Source organism: Pholcus phalangioides, unplaced genomic scaffold, assembly GCF_987345545.1.
Source record: "Pholcus phalangioides strain wild (caught in Gottingen) unplaced genomic scaffold, Ppha-v1.0 ptg000022l_1, whole genome shotgun sequence".
NCBI classification, from domain to species: domain Eukaryota; kingdom Metazoa; phylum Arthropoda; class Arachnida; order Araneae; family Pholcidae; genus Pholcus; species Pholcus phalangioides.
The window spans coordinates 18,068,435-18,081,296 of NW_028301615.1; the positions used below are offsets into that span (position 1 = coordinate 18,068,435).

At 41.6% G+C, this 12,862-nt stretch overlaps 1 protein-coding gene across 1 annotated transcript in view; it reads left to right on the plus strand.

Moving 5' to 3' along the window:
* LOC149069925 (platelet glycoprotein 4-like) overlaps positions 1 to 12,862 on the plus strand; it is a 72,140-nt gene that overhangs the window by 1,265 nt on the left and 58,013 nt on the right. The gene's annotated exons all lie outside the window — the stretch shown is intronic.

A 12,862-nucleotide genomic window follows, 5' to 3' on the forward strand; every position in this document is an offset into this window, starting at 1 on the left:
GTATTTCATCTGGAAATTGTTAATCCCCCGACCATTTTTTTGTCGTATGATCTGACGCTTGACTAAACTAAACGAACCGAGCACGACCAGACTTTGCCGCACCAGCTATATAAGCTCTGTGCTCCCCGGGGTGGGGGAAAACTCCAGCTGGCAGTCTGGCCGGATAAGCAACAGGGAGAGAGAAAAAATAAAATAGTATTGTGTGTTGAGGCTGATTTCGTAACACTACTATAAAATTGGCCCAACTGGGGCTATGCAACAGTTATAGAAAAATACTCGGTAGCCGTGCGGAGCTCTTGGACATGGATGAGGTAGTAAATATAATGAAGGGAGGCCAATGTGGGTGCCCAAGGAAACACTGAAATGAGTGCGAAAGGAGCCTTTTGGCGTGGGGGTCACAGGCTGAATTAAGTGTATATTGAAATCTGCAGTTCTGAAAAGTTGTGTGTCAGTCCCCGATTCCACGTTCATGGCCCCATCCCAGTCTGACTACATGAGTGTTATCAGTGTCTCAATGATTCACGACGATGGCATAGGTGATCCGTAGGCAGATCCAAGTCTTATTCTAATTCAGTGGTTCTTAAACTTTTGTCACCCGCTACTCTCTTGCCTCGGTCAACGTTCATAAGCCGCTCCCAAGGCTAGATCCCCGGAACAAGCATCAGTATCGTCGCCTCATCCCGACGCCCCTGAAATAGTTTGGAGACGACCCCAGCAACCGCAACGCACTTTGAGAACACAGTTCCAATAGAATTAAATATTCAATTTTTCTAATAGACATTAGTAATATCTTTACGGGTTCGAATAAATAAGAAATTCAAACTTCATTTTTAAGCGTAACCATATTTCGTGGAGGAAAAGTGAAACTGCGATCCTTAAAGCGGGCCAAAATGTTTGTCATTTTAGGAAACACTGGTCTTGACAGTCACCCCCGGTGAGCGACACCGTTGTAGCGAGGTTGTTTCCCTTCCAGGTTTTTATTCTTGGATTGGGGGAAGCATTAATCACCTGCACAAATTCCAAGTCTTGAAAACCTGGAATATCATTTGGGGGATTTTTCTGTTTGCTAGTTATTACGTGGATCAGTGAAATTTATAAAAAGTTTTATAAATTATATTGTTATATAAACATATTATACAGTCGAATACGGTTATAGCGAAATTATCGTTTTAACGAATACTTTTCTAATCCCCCAAATAAGTTTTATATAGGAACAATGCTAGGTAACCTGAAATTTCTTTATTATAACGAAATTTCGTTGTAACGAAGCGATGCCTCCGGTCTCTTGGCGTTCGTTATAAAGAGATTCGACTATATCAAGAAATCCAACGAAAGGTTATTGGATCTGTTATTCATATCTAGGCTCGTAAATGCCGAAATACGACGCTCTTAAGGACGCGAGATATCTCGTCAATGCCGCCGAGATGGTTAAAGACAGAATGTCGAGCCACGTATTTGGCCGTATTCGTTACGGCCATGATATTACTAACACGAGTTTGATGTTCCCAACAATCGCCCATTGAGATTCAAAAGGGAGGGGGAAAAAAAATCTCAATCTTCTAGAAAAGTCTTCCAATCAGATGCATGGTAATTAGTTAGCGCTGGTCACGTTGGGAAAAAAATTCCGTAAAAACTTCCACGTGCAATTTTCCAAAATTTTCCTCCTCCCCCTCCAAATCGATCAATACAAATTGATGACGATTCCAAGACCATCAAAACAAGATTAAATTTCGATTCGTGTTATTTTCTTCTATACCTAATGTTATCGAGATATTGGATGGGTTTTTTCTTTAAATATAACCCGCTCGTTAAATGAGCGGGGGAAAAAATGGCTCTTTTTGGCAAACGAAGGTCGTCGTGATGGGAACCCTTTTTTCCTACGCAAACTTGCGATCTTAATTAGATTTTTTCCTCGTTTTTGTTTATCCGATTTTTGCGTTTTAAGGAAATGCCAATTTTTTTTTTTTTTTTTTCAGATTTTTCTAGAATTTGTCGAAATATTTTTCCTCGTCGAGAATTTGACCCTCAATTAATACTTAAATTTGTTTTTTTTTAAGAAATGTTGAAAAATAATTTCCGAAAACAAGTGGTTTTTTTTCAATCAGCTTCATAATGTTATTAATATTTCGGTGTTTTCTGCGGTTAGGGTTTTTTTTTTTATCCTTGTAAGTGAATTTTGAATGTTTTTTTCGGTGGTTGAATTTGTTACTTGGCTCGATTCCAGCTGTTGTTGCTTCCTGATGAAGAATGAGCTTTCGACTGCAATCCGTCAAGTGATCAGGAACTAATCTAGTGGCCAGCGATTAGTCGCATGATGTTTAAAAAAAATATACTACGCGTCAACTATCGATTTAAAACAAGGATGCTCAACTTTTTTTTTGGAGAATGCGGGCCACTTCAACGGTTTGAAAATGCATCGCGGGCCGCTAAATTGGTCTGGAAATGTGCCATTTCGTTCTAGTGCTGTGGAACTTTCCGCGGGCCACTTGAGGGGATCTATAAGTGCGCTGCGGGTAGCTTAAGCCACCCGAAAATGTGCCACGGGTCTCCTAAGTTTTGTCGTTTTTGTCGCACTACTGTCATTTTCTGAACACGAGGGCCAATTAGACGGACCTACAATTGCAGATTCCAAACGGCAGCTTTTTTTTTACTCTGAGGGGGGATGGTGCGCTAACCTCTCGGTTAGGGACTCTCTGCGGAGCAATTTTTGTCATTTTTCTGGGTGCTTCAGGGAGCACCGTAGAGTTCACGAGCAACGGGTTGCCTGCTTTAGAGCCATTCGTTCACAACGAAGAGCGGGGGGGGGGGGGGGAATTGACAGGACCGTAATACCGTAAGCCTTTTGCGATAAAATGGATTCTTGCAAGTGTGCATTTTGATACCTTAACCCAGTAATTTTTCTGGAACTGTCAAATAAAGGCACAGGAAGAATTCGGAATGTTCTCGTCTCAACCCTTGATTTTGGGAACGGTTAAAAAACATTAACCAAAAAGCGGGATGTATGGACATGTACATTCTCGGTAAATTATGGTGTGGCTTTGTACTAGTGATACGTAACTAAAAGGTCTATACTAGTCTCCCCTTTTGGAAAAAGCCCCGCAAGACTTCTCCACCAGGGTCGTTTTTGTGGGAGGCACATGTGGTTTATACAGATTAACGTCCTCCATTCCAGCTGAGGGCTCTAGGACAGCTTTAGTTCGTATCTTCAGAATGCCAAGATCATCAGGAATAAGACGGCCGTCTTGAGAGCACCATGGGGGCCCGCGGGCCAAGTGGTTTTTTTGAGGCCCTACCTGAAAATATCAACCAGTTATTTTTGTGAGGCCCTCATTTATTGAAGCCCGAGGGCAGTGCCCGGGTGAGAACGTGCGTTAAGACGGCACTGATGACACGTGGCTTTGCATCCGGGTGGCTGGTAAGCTCGTGCCGCCCTTGACAGCATGGCTACATGGAGATAGTCACTCCTTTTTGGTAGGTCACTAACCTAGGAGACCCTCGTTCTCTATGCAGAGGGCAGAGGTGGATTTATCGCTTTACCGTGTGGGGCTACAAATCTGTCCGCAGAGAGCAGCACACATTTTCTAATAGGTTGAAACTCCAATTGGATTCACGCGCGTACTTTATCTTTTTGATATGACAATAAGTCTTGTATGTATTCCTTTTTTATATGGACATGTGTTTTTGGCGCAGCTTGACCTAGATCAGTTTCCCAAACTTTTCATTCCGTCGCCCCCTTCAGAAATATCTCGTCGCCCCCCAACTCAAGTGAACCCGTAGGATCCTATGTTAAATCCGTAGCTTCTATCGCCCCTCTGGACCATTCCATCACCCACTTCGGGAAACACTTAGATGGTTCTTGTGCCATAAAAAAGAAAATCTAAATCCAAAACCCCAGTTGGAATATTTCATTAGGTGCCACCTTTTTTGTGAAGCCATTTGTAGACTTTACTGGATTTCCGCGGAACCAAGAGGTTTCTCGAGACTTCACAAGGAGTGATAGCAAAATCATTGGCAAAGCTGTAATGCGCATAATAAGGTAATTATTTCAAGGTCTTTCGCAAGTGCCGCAACGTTGAGAAACGCTGCTGCGCGTGGAATTATTAGGCTGGATGCATTGATCATTCCACACTATCCTGGATGTTACGGCGACTTCAAGGGAAGTTTCCTGTGCGTATACGTGCAAAGCGTGTCTCAAATACAAAAAAATTTCTTCCACTATTTATATTCAAAGTGAGAAAAAATGGAAACCAAACGCGTCAACGTTATTTTGCACGTTTTTCAACTGTTTCCAAACTGATTTTTTAAATTGGAATATTTTTTTTTTCCGGTAAACGAGGAAACGCGTTAACTTTTCATGTCAATTAGTAATTCAATATGGCGTTTTAGTTCTCAATTCTCATCTACGCATGGATTTTACATTTTTAAACATGCTTTTAGATTGGATCCCATCCTACAAAAGTGTCTCCGTGACATTTGATATCATCACTTACAGAATCCGGCCTTGGGGAGGAAAAACTTCCGTCGTGCAATAGGTAAACGTGACTAGTTTCGTGATTTTTTTTTTTTTTCAAGACTTTTTTCACGAATCCAAATAGATTTCTGGAGGTTTTTGATGAGTGATCAGATTCCACAGAATTAAGGAACATTTCATACTAATATGGCCATCGTCCAAACCAGAGTTAGAATAACCTCTTTAGTCGGGAGGGAAGGATCTTTATCGGATTTCTAATATCTTAGAAAGGAGAGGGAAGGGGTCCTACTCCAATAAAACACCAGAGTAAATTTAGAGTAAGTCGCCAGATCACATCCAAGTCACAAATTTTTTTCGGTGAATTGGCTTCCAAACGCCATTTATTTTGCAATTTCATTTTTCCTAATAACAGCAGTGACGTCGGAAACATATTTTTGCCTCTTCTTCCCCCCCCCCCCTCTTCAAAGGAATAATCTAGACCAGTGTTTAACCTTTAACCTATGGGTCCCTATGAAGCCTTGTCTTGTAAAGGGGCCCCCGTTTTTCATCCAGCGAGACTTTTTACTTATTGAAGTGAATTTATTAAAGTCTAAATTTGAAACTGAAATTTTTTAAATTACGTCGATGTGGACCCCTGAGCCAGAAGGGGCGATCATCCTACCCAAGAACCAAATTTAATTTGAAAAATTCCTCTGCCCCGTAAAATGAGATTCGACGACGCCTACACAACAAACCTCCCCTCAAAACGTATCCCCCGGATCTGTTCCCACCACAGAGTAAGAGTAATATATAGTTTATACCTTTAGTAAAATTTATATCTTTAGTCTATAGTTCCCACATTGAGCTAGAGTTCAGTGAGATTGCTCCTTTTTTTACGAAGGGCCGTTTCAACATCACAAGTCCTCAGTCAAAGTGATGTTCAGCGGGCTCCATACTTATCTGGAAGTAAAGGTTAACGTATTTGCCAGCTTGCGAAGATTAGTAGTACCAGATATATCGTAACACATGTAGGCCTTCTACGAGTATGAGGTGCCCAGGTCATGCCCGGATGAATCCATGCGTTGAGAGAGGAGCAAGTTCTGTGTGCAGCTCTGCGCTGGGTTCTGAAAATAGTCAATTTTTCTCCCACCATAGTCCACTTGGAAGCTTCATTTCATATCCGAATAATTTTTCCAGCCGTGGCTTTTTCTTGGCACCACCCTTTCTTTCCACCTAAATTTCACCCGTGGCCCCGTTAGAATATCCCAATATAACGGGGGAGGGGCATATGGACCCCCGGTTGAGAACCACTGATCTAGACAATTGCTTAACCCTGAACCCCACTACCTGGTTCTGGTATTCCCTGAATAAGAGCAGAATAGTACGCCATTCTCAGAAGAAAAAACGAATTCGCAAAACATTTAAAATATCAACTATTTCAATGAACCATAGTTTGTCCTTCAAGGTCACATAGAAGACTGAGCAAATGACCCTTCCCTCGCTCGGTCACTTCTTAAACAACGGATGCCATTTCATAATCATAAAATGGTCTGGTGGGGAAATCCCCCAACATATATATAATCAAGCTAGTCGATGGTACGTACGAGTTGAATTCCACCGAAGGTCTGGATCAAGGTGTGCCTTTTCCCTGTTGGTGGGCCTTCATTTTCAAAAGAATGGTCAGATTTCGAAATGAAGTTCAATACCCGGGTCCTTAACATAATTATGTACATAACGAAGATATCAAAAAAAATATATGGGAGATCAATGCCACCAAAAGAACCCTTTTTTTTTATATATTCAGTGTATCAAGAGGTCAGGTTCGTAAAGGCGGCCCGAAGCATTTCATGTTGGTCAATGTTCCAAAGCCGCGGAATTTCTTTTTTATTGCTGTTCCGAAATAATCTTTACAGCTTATATTTATAGTTATGTAATAAAACGATTTCTATACTCGAAGGGGTCTTCGAACTTGAGTCTGTAACCTGTATGTCTAGTTATAGGGTCCTGAATATATTCCTATTGGTCTCTGAATCCAGTGACGCGTTTCCAATGATGTGTAATTGGTACGAGTCGTTGTGACGTCACATTACGCGGGGCCAAGGGTCCTCGAAACTTTCTTGTAGTGGCTCGCCGACGAAAATATTTACAAGCCACGGTACTCGTAGAAATGTATTGCAGAAGTGTGTGAAAAATTTAATTTTTAAATTTACCTTTTTAGGAAACATTTCGGAAATGAATTCAAAAAATATTAATGAGATCATTTTGATTGACATATTTTCAGAAATAACGAAAAATATTTTTATAATTAACAAATTAAGACATTGGATATGAATCAATGACAAAATGCTTCAGAATTAATACAAATTTCATATTTTGAAATTTAGCAAATTTCTTCGGAAAGGAAATTGGGAAAAGGTTCCTTTTTCCAGTTTCGGGCCCACACGTTTTTTTCCCTAGTATATTGTCTCGCCCAAAAAAGATGATTCATTTCTATTAATCATTTTGCTGTTCACGTTGATTTGTACGGCGCAATGAACACCGGGTCATTCAAATTGATTTGTATGACGCAACGTTTCAATGTAAACACAAAAATTACTAAGCGTCTCTAAAGCTGTCGGGTCTAACCAACACCACCTGCCTCTGCAGTGACGTCACAAGCTTCGTGTGGAAGAACATCTCGCCTATAGCCAATGGATATACTACAAAAAAAAGTAAAGATGACGCATGCGTCGGCCTGCTATATCCAATATGAGACATTGGATATAGCAGGCCGACGTAGCAGGCGTAGCCAGAAATTTCGTTCGGGAGGACCAAAGTGACAGAACAATAGATTTGGCCATCTTTTTTTCTGCAATTTCCTCACATTTCGGGGACCAGACCCCCCAAGTCCCCCTCGCTACGTCCGTGCAATGGCTATACGTGAGATGGAATTCGGTGACGTCACAAGCTTCATAGGTACTTTTGGTCTAACCAGTGTGCGCCCAGCCTTAAAATGATGCGGGTGCAAGCCGATCTCCCCATACCTTACAACGGTAAAATCTTCAAACATTACACTTCTCATAGTTCGAAAAAGTGTGGTAGATGGCAGCACTATAAGAAGCATTACACAGAAATAAACTTAGGTTCACGACGCGCACATTCCAACATGTACCAATTCGTTATAAGTTCCGCAGAGGAATATGGACTAGGTACATGTGCGGTTTAATAGTAGCCTTAGAATGATGTCGTATAACATGGACAAATTAGCCATACGTAGTTTGTACAAGCAATTAGCATGCATATAAACTGTTCCTCAATATAAAAAATACCCTGCTACATCTAATAATAAACGGCAAACTAGTGTTGAGAACCGGTGGCATCGTGTGTCCCAGTCTTACCGTTTGTGCGGGGCCTCGCTACTGACTGCACCTGTAGCCCACCCCTGAAGGTAAGTTTTTCCCAAAACGAGCACCAACTCTGGTCTATTGCCTTGGGCAATTTACTACCTAGTGAGTTGGAAGTGTAAGTACCTAACAGTTTGTAAGCGTATCTAGTGTTTTTTTCAGTACTTTATATTTCAGAAGTGTAATGATTATTTGTACCGTTTGTAGGCCTTTTGCTTTATGGCGAGATAACGAGAGATCAGCTCGCATTCGTGCCTCGAAGTTTAGAACCACAGAAAACCACCCGCCATTACGGTGCAGGGGGGGGGATCGATCCCGGGACCTCGCAATGCGAGCGAGTCCGTTACTATGACCACTCGGCCACCACAGCAGCGGTACAAACATAGTGTGCACGCTAGTTTGATTCTGAAAGTCGTCACACTTACGAGATTGGTTGAAAACTCCCGGAATTCTCAAGTTTTTAGACAAACGGCACCGACTTGCGGAAACCAGCTCGCACACCGTTCGTACCCTAAAGCCAAATTACGCCGCTGAAAGTAAATCGCGGGTTAGTAAATGGCGTCGTATTCACGTGACTGAACGTAGTAACTGTTTTCTTCTTTCATCCGGGCAAGTGCGTATTCTATGAAAGTGAAGGTTCCTAAAATAAATGGCCTTTTTTTTTTCTCAGACCTGGTCATCTTTTTAAAAGATGGAGGAAACGCATCACTAGCGATGAGATTTTCCCTGATGAAAAATCGTTCGTACGTGAATAAACTGCATTATATATATTGTGCGGTTTTGCGGATAAACTGGTTCTTGTATGACTTCGAGGAAATAATCTTATGAAATAGGCTCGCTTTAGGAGGCAACAGGTGACCCTTATTCTTTCTGTCAAAAGGTTCCCCACCCCTCCATTACATTTCAAGAGGGGATTCAAGGTTTGTTTTGAATCCCTGAGGAAATACCCAGAATTCCTCTGAAAGAGTCGTTTTCTTCGTATTCATTCGAATGAGTGATCGACTGCAATCGAACTTCGATTTGCAGGCACCCTTGGAATGAGAAGAGGAAGCTTTCGAGTAATTTACGTCATTCCCATGATCATGACTACAGCCCAGAAGTAACTTTAGGCGCTAAAAATGGTCAAAATAGGCAGGTAAGAAAGGCACTGCGAATGCTTGGGGCAGAAAGGCGAAGTTGCGGGTCCGAAAACTGTAAAAAAATTGGTTCTTGCTCAGTTTACTATTTCTATTAGTCTTATTACTTGGATTATAAAATATCTTATATATAAATGTGAAAGTATGTATGTATGTATGTATGCTCTTTATACAAATCTACAGTTTTAGACCGATCGTCGCCAGATTTTGCATATATACCAAACAGGACCGGGATTGAGCCGTAGGCTACTTTAAAAGTTCGTCAGAGCTGGGCAAATGCCCGAAATGGGCGAAAAACTGTCGGGCAACAATGGTTTTGGGGGCCTCAACAATCACTTTCGGAACGTTTACTTTGGTTACCATGGTTCCCAACAATGCGTTTCAGACGTGTATATGTCTTTACAATGGTTTGTCAAATCTTTAACGCCGCCATCATTACAGTTTATTCCTTTATAATGGTTTGGCTCTTTTCCAATACTCCCAGTAATTAAAAAAAAACCCTGGAAGCGCCAGATATTTTTGCTTGCATGTATACAGGGTGTCCTGTAAGTGCTAATGTGGCCTTTATCTCATCAACCACCCATCGTTGAGGTATAGTTTCAATTTAAAAAGTGCTTAAAAGGAGTTTGAATAATATTCGCTGCAGAAGCTGGACATATGGCGTCACTAACAACAGAGAACAACAACTACGGCGATAAAACTGGGAATAAAAATGTTCAACGCCAGCTGATGAACTCAATGCTTGCCTCAAATCATCAGCACTCTACTTCACCAAACACCAACTCTGGCCATATCGCTACATTGCAATTTACTGCCATTAGTGAGATGGGTTGGAAGTGAAGGTGGTGTGCTGTCTATCGGTGGTCGCCTCGAGTTTGTTAGGACATCAACACTCTGGCATGAAGCTAAAAAATTATCATTATCCACCAACATGCGAGCTCAACTGCAAAATGACTCAGCACTGCTATCATTTTCACATCAGTTGATCAAACTTGGCAATGGAAGAATTCCCGTAGACCCAAGCACTAGACTGATAACGTTCCCAACTGGATTTTGCCAGTTATTATATATATAAACTCAGTTCAAGAACTTGCAGACCACGTTTTCCCAAACATTCAACAAAATCACCGAAACCATGAGTGGCTTTGTGAGAGTGCGATTCTGGCACCGAAAAATGGCAGTGTGAACAAGATCAACGGAAAAATCCTAAAAATTATTTCGGGAGACTCCACATCTTACAAATCGGTTGACACTGTCACAGACACAGCGCAGACAGTTCTGTATCCTGCAGAATGTCTGAACTCTTTGGATATTCCGGGTGTGCCACCACACAACTTGACCCTCAAAGTCGGAGCACCTATAATGATTTTGAGAAATTTGGAAACACCAATGCTCTGCAATAGCAACAGACTCTGCGTGAAGAAATTGCACAATTACATCATCGAAGCAACGATTCTAACTGGATGTGCCAAAAGAAGACGTCTTCATTCCACGTACCCCAATTATCACTGGAGAAATGTCATTCACTTTCAAGCGATTACAGTTCCCGATTCGTTTAGCTTTTGCCATGACAATCAACAAAGCGCAAGGCCAGTCGTTAGGCCAGTGGCAGGTATCAACTTACTTGAGCCCTGTTTTTCACACGGACACCTTTTCGTCGCCTGTTCGCGTGTTGGTAATAGCAAAAATTTGTACATCTACACACCAGATGGAAAAAGAAAAAGTATTGTGTATCCACAAGCGATTGCCTGAAGATTTTAATTAAAATATTTAAAAATAAAAGTAATTTTTTCTTACTTGATGCAGAAATTTTTTTGATTAAGAAGTAATTAATAAGCTATACATTTTTTACGGGGCGGGCAACGTCGCCGGGTATCAGCTAGTATTTAATATCAGTGTGAGCATTATTTCAAAAACAGTGTTCGTGGTTCCTCAGAATTGGCTCAATTCCAGGATCACCGTTATCAGACGTGGGCTCCTTCGAAATAATAATTCTCGCTTATTTGTATTTAGAATATCCATCACAATTTGTGAATGAAGACACTGCTACCTTGTTTTACTGTGAAATTTTTTTTTTCATTTACATACCCACAAAGCAGGACTCCAAGCGCAGGGCCCGGTGTGGTGGTATCTGTCACACCTGAGGGTGGCTCTGGTCAATTTAATCGAATACTGAATCTCTTAAATATCTATGGTGGTTTCCAGTGCAACGAATATGGAGGCGCGCTCTCAAAGCTGTCGGCTCCTTCCCCTACCCGTGAGACGATAAATGACCTCTTGGGACAGTCATCGGTCAGCAGCCCGAGTGGCATGGTGGTAAGATGCTCGTCTACCATCGTGAAGGTTGTCAGGATCCCGGGTTCGAACCCGAGGGGGGATATCGATATTTTCCCTAACGAACTCGAGGCGACCACCGATAGAAAGCGCCTTCACTACCAACCCATCTCACTAATGGCAGTAAATTGCAATATAGCGATATGGCCAGAGTTGGTGTTTGAAGTAGTAGTCATCGGTCAGCTATACATATACAGTGCAGGTCCAATGCGTGAGCAAGGCATGTTATGAGAAGCCTAGGAGAAACAAACTTTTGTAATTTCTCGTCTTATCTCATACATGGGGCTGCGTTCGTCTGAAACAAACATGTCCGAGGCCGGGATTGCACTATAAAAGTTTCATTTCCTTTATAGAACTTGAAAAATCCAACCATTGAATGCAACCGTTGCCCTTATTAGTTGTAATTTATGAAACTTTAAAAATATATTATAAAAGTTTCGTAAAAGTTAACTCCTGGCAATACCATCTCTCGGGGACTTGCACCTATTCGTGTTTGACTGAGCTTCCCGATTTATATATACTAAAAAATAAGAGTTGGAGATTTTAAAGAGCCACTCTGAAGTGGTATTTATGTTAGAAATACATTGTTACAACAGCCCCTTACGATAAGGTCCCCTGTGAATTCGAGGCTTCGTAGAAGAACTCGTAAGCTATACAAAAACTGAACGGGATAAACATGAGGGGGCCTTCCTCATTGCGGGTGGGGGGAACCGTAACCCTCGAAAACTATCAAATACGAAGTGCCGAAAAACCTAGCAAGACATTCAGCCTGAACTTCCGGGCTGGCTCAACCTAATCGACACTTCGCAGAACCAGCTGACTGGACTTTGATTCAAGAATCTATTTTTCAATGAATATTTCAATGCCGGTAATTCATTGATATATTCAAATACTTTCATTCAAACCGAGCACAACTAAGGTCTATCGCCATCTATGGGCGATATACTACCTAGTGAGTTGTGCGTGTGGAGCTATGTGTGTACCTAAGTCTGAGTGCATATGTAGTGATTTGATTTTTCAGTGATGCTATCTATATTTCAGAAGTTGGGTGAGTGTAAGTCTGTAGCGAGACTTTTTAAACGGGAGATCAGCTCGCATTCGCACCTTGAAGCTGGGAACCACACGGACATGACCGCCCAGAAAGACCATCTTGGGATGGTTTGCGCTCTTTCCCAAAGGGATGAACGGTCTCGGAGAGCCTGATATCAGACTCGATTGTGTAGGGGAAAGAAAAAGAAAACCACAGAAAACCAACTTCAGCCGACCACATATTCAAAAACTGGGTTTTGATACTATCGTGGGCAAATTTTTCAGAAATGGATATAGTATTTTTTTAAGTAATTTTATTCCGAAAATCGATACCACGGACAGTAACAACTCGTGAATCGATTTTAGAAACCCTGCAATTTATTAGGAGTGGGGGTCATTCAAAAATTACGTCAGCAACGATGGGTGGGTGTTCTGGGTTTGCTGACTTTCGATGGGGATTGGGCTTTGAATGCTTGAGTCATCTCAACCTCCCTTTATCAAAAAAAATGATTCTTAATGGCATCTTACTC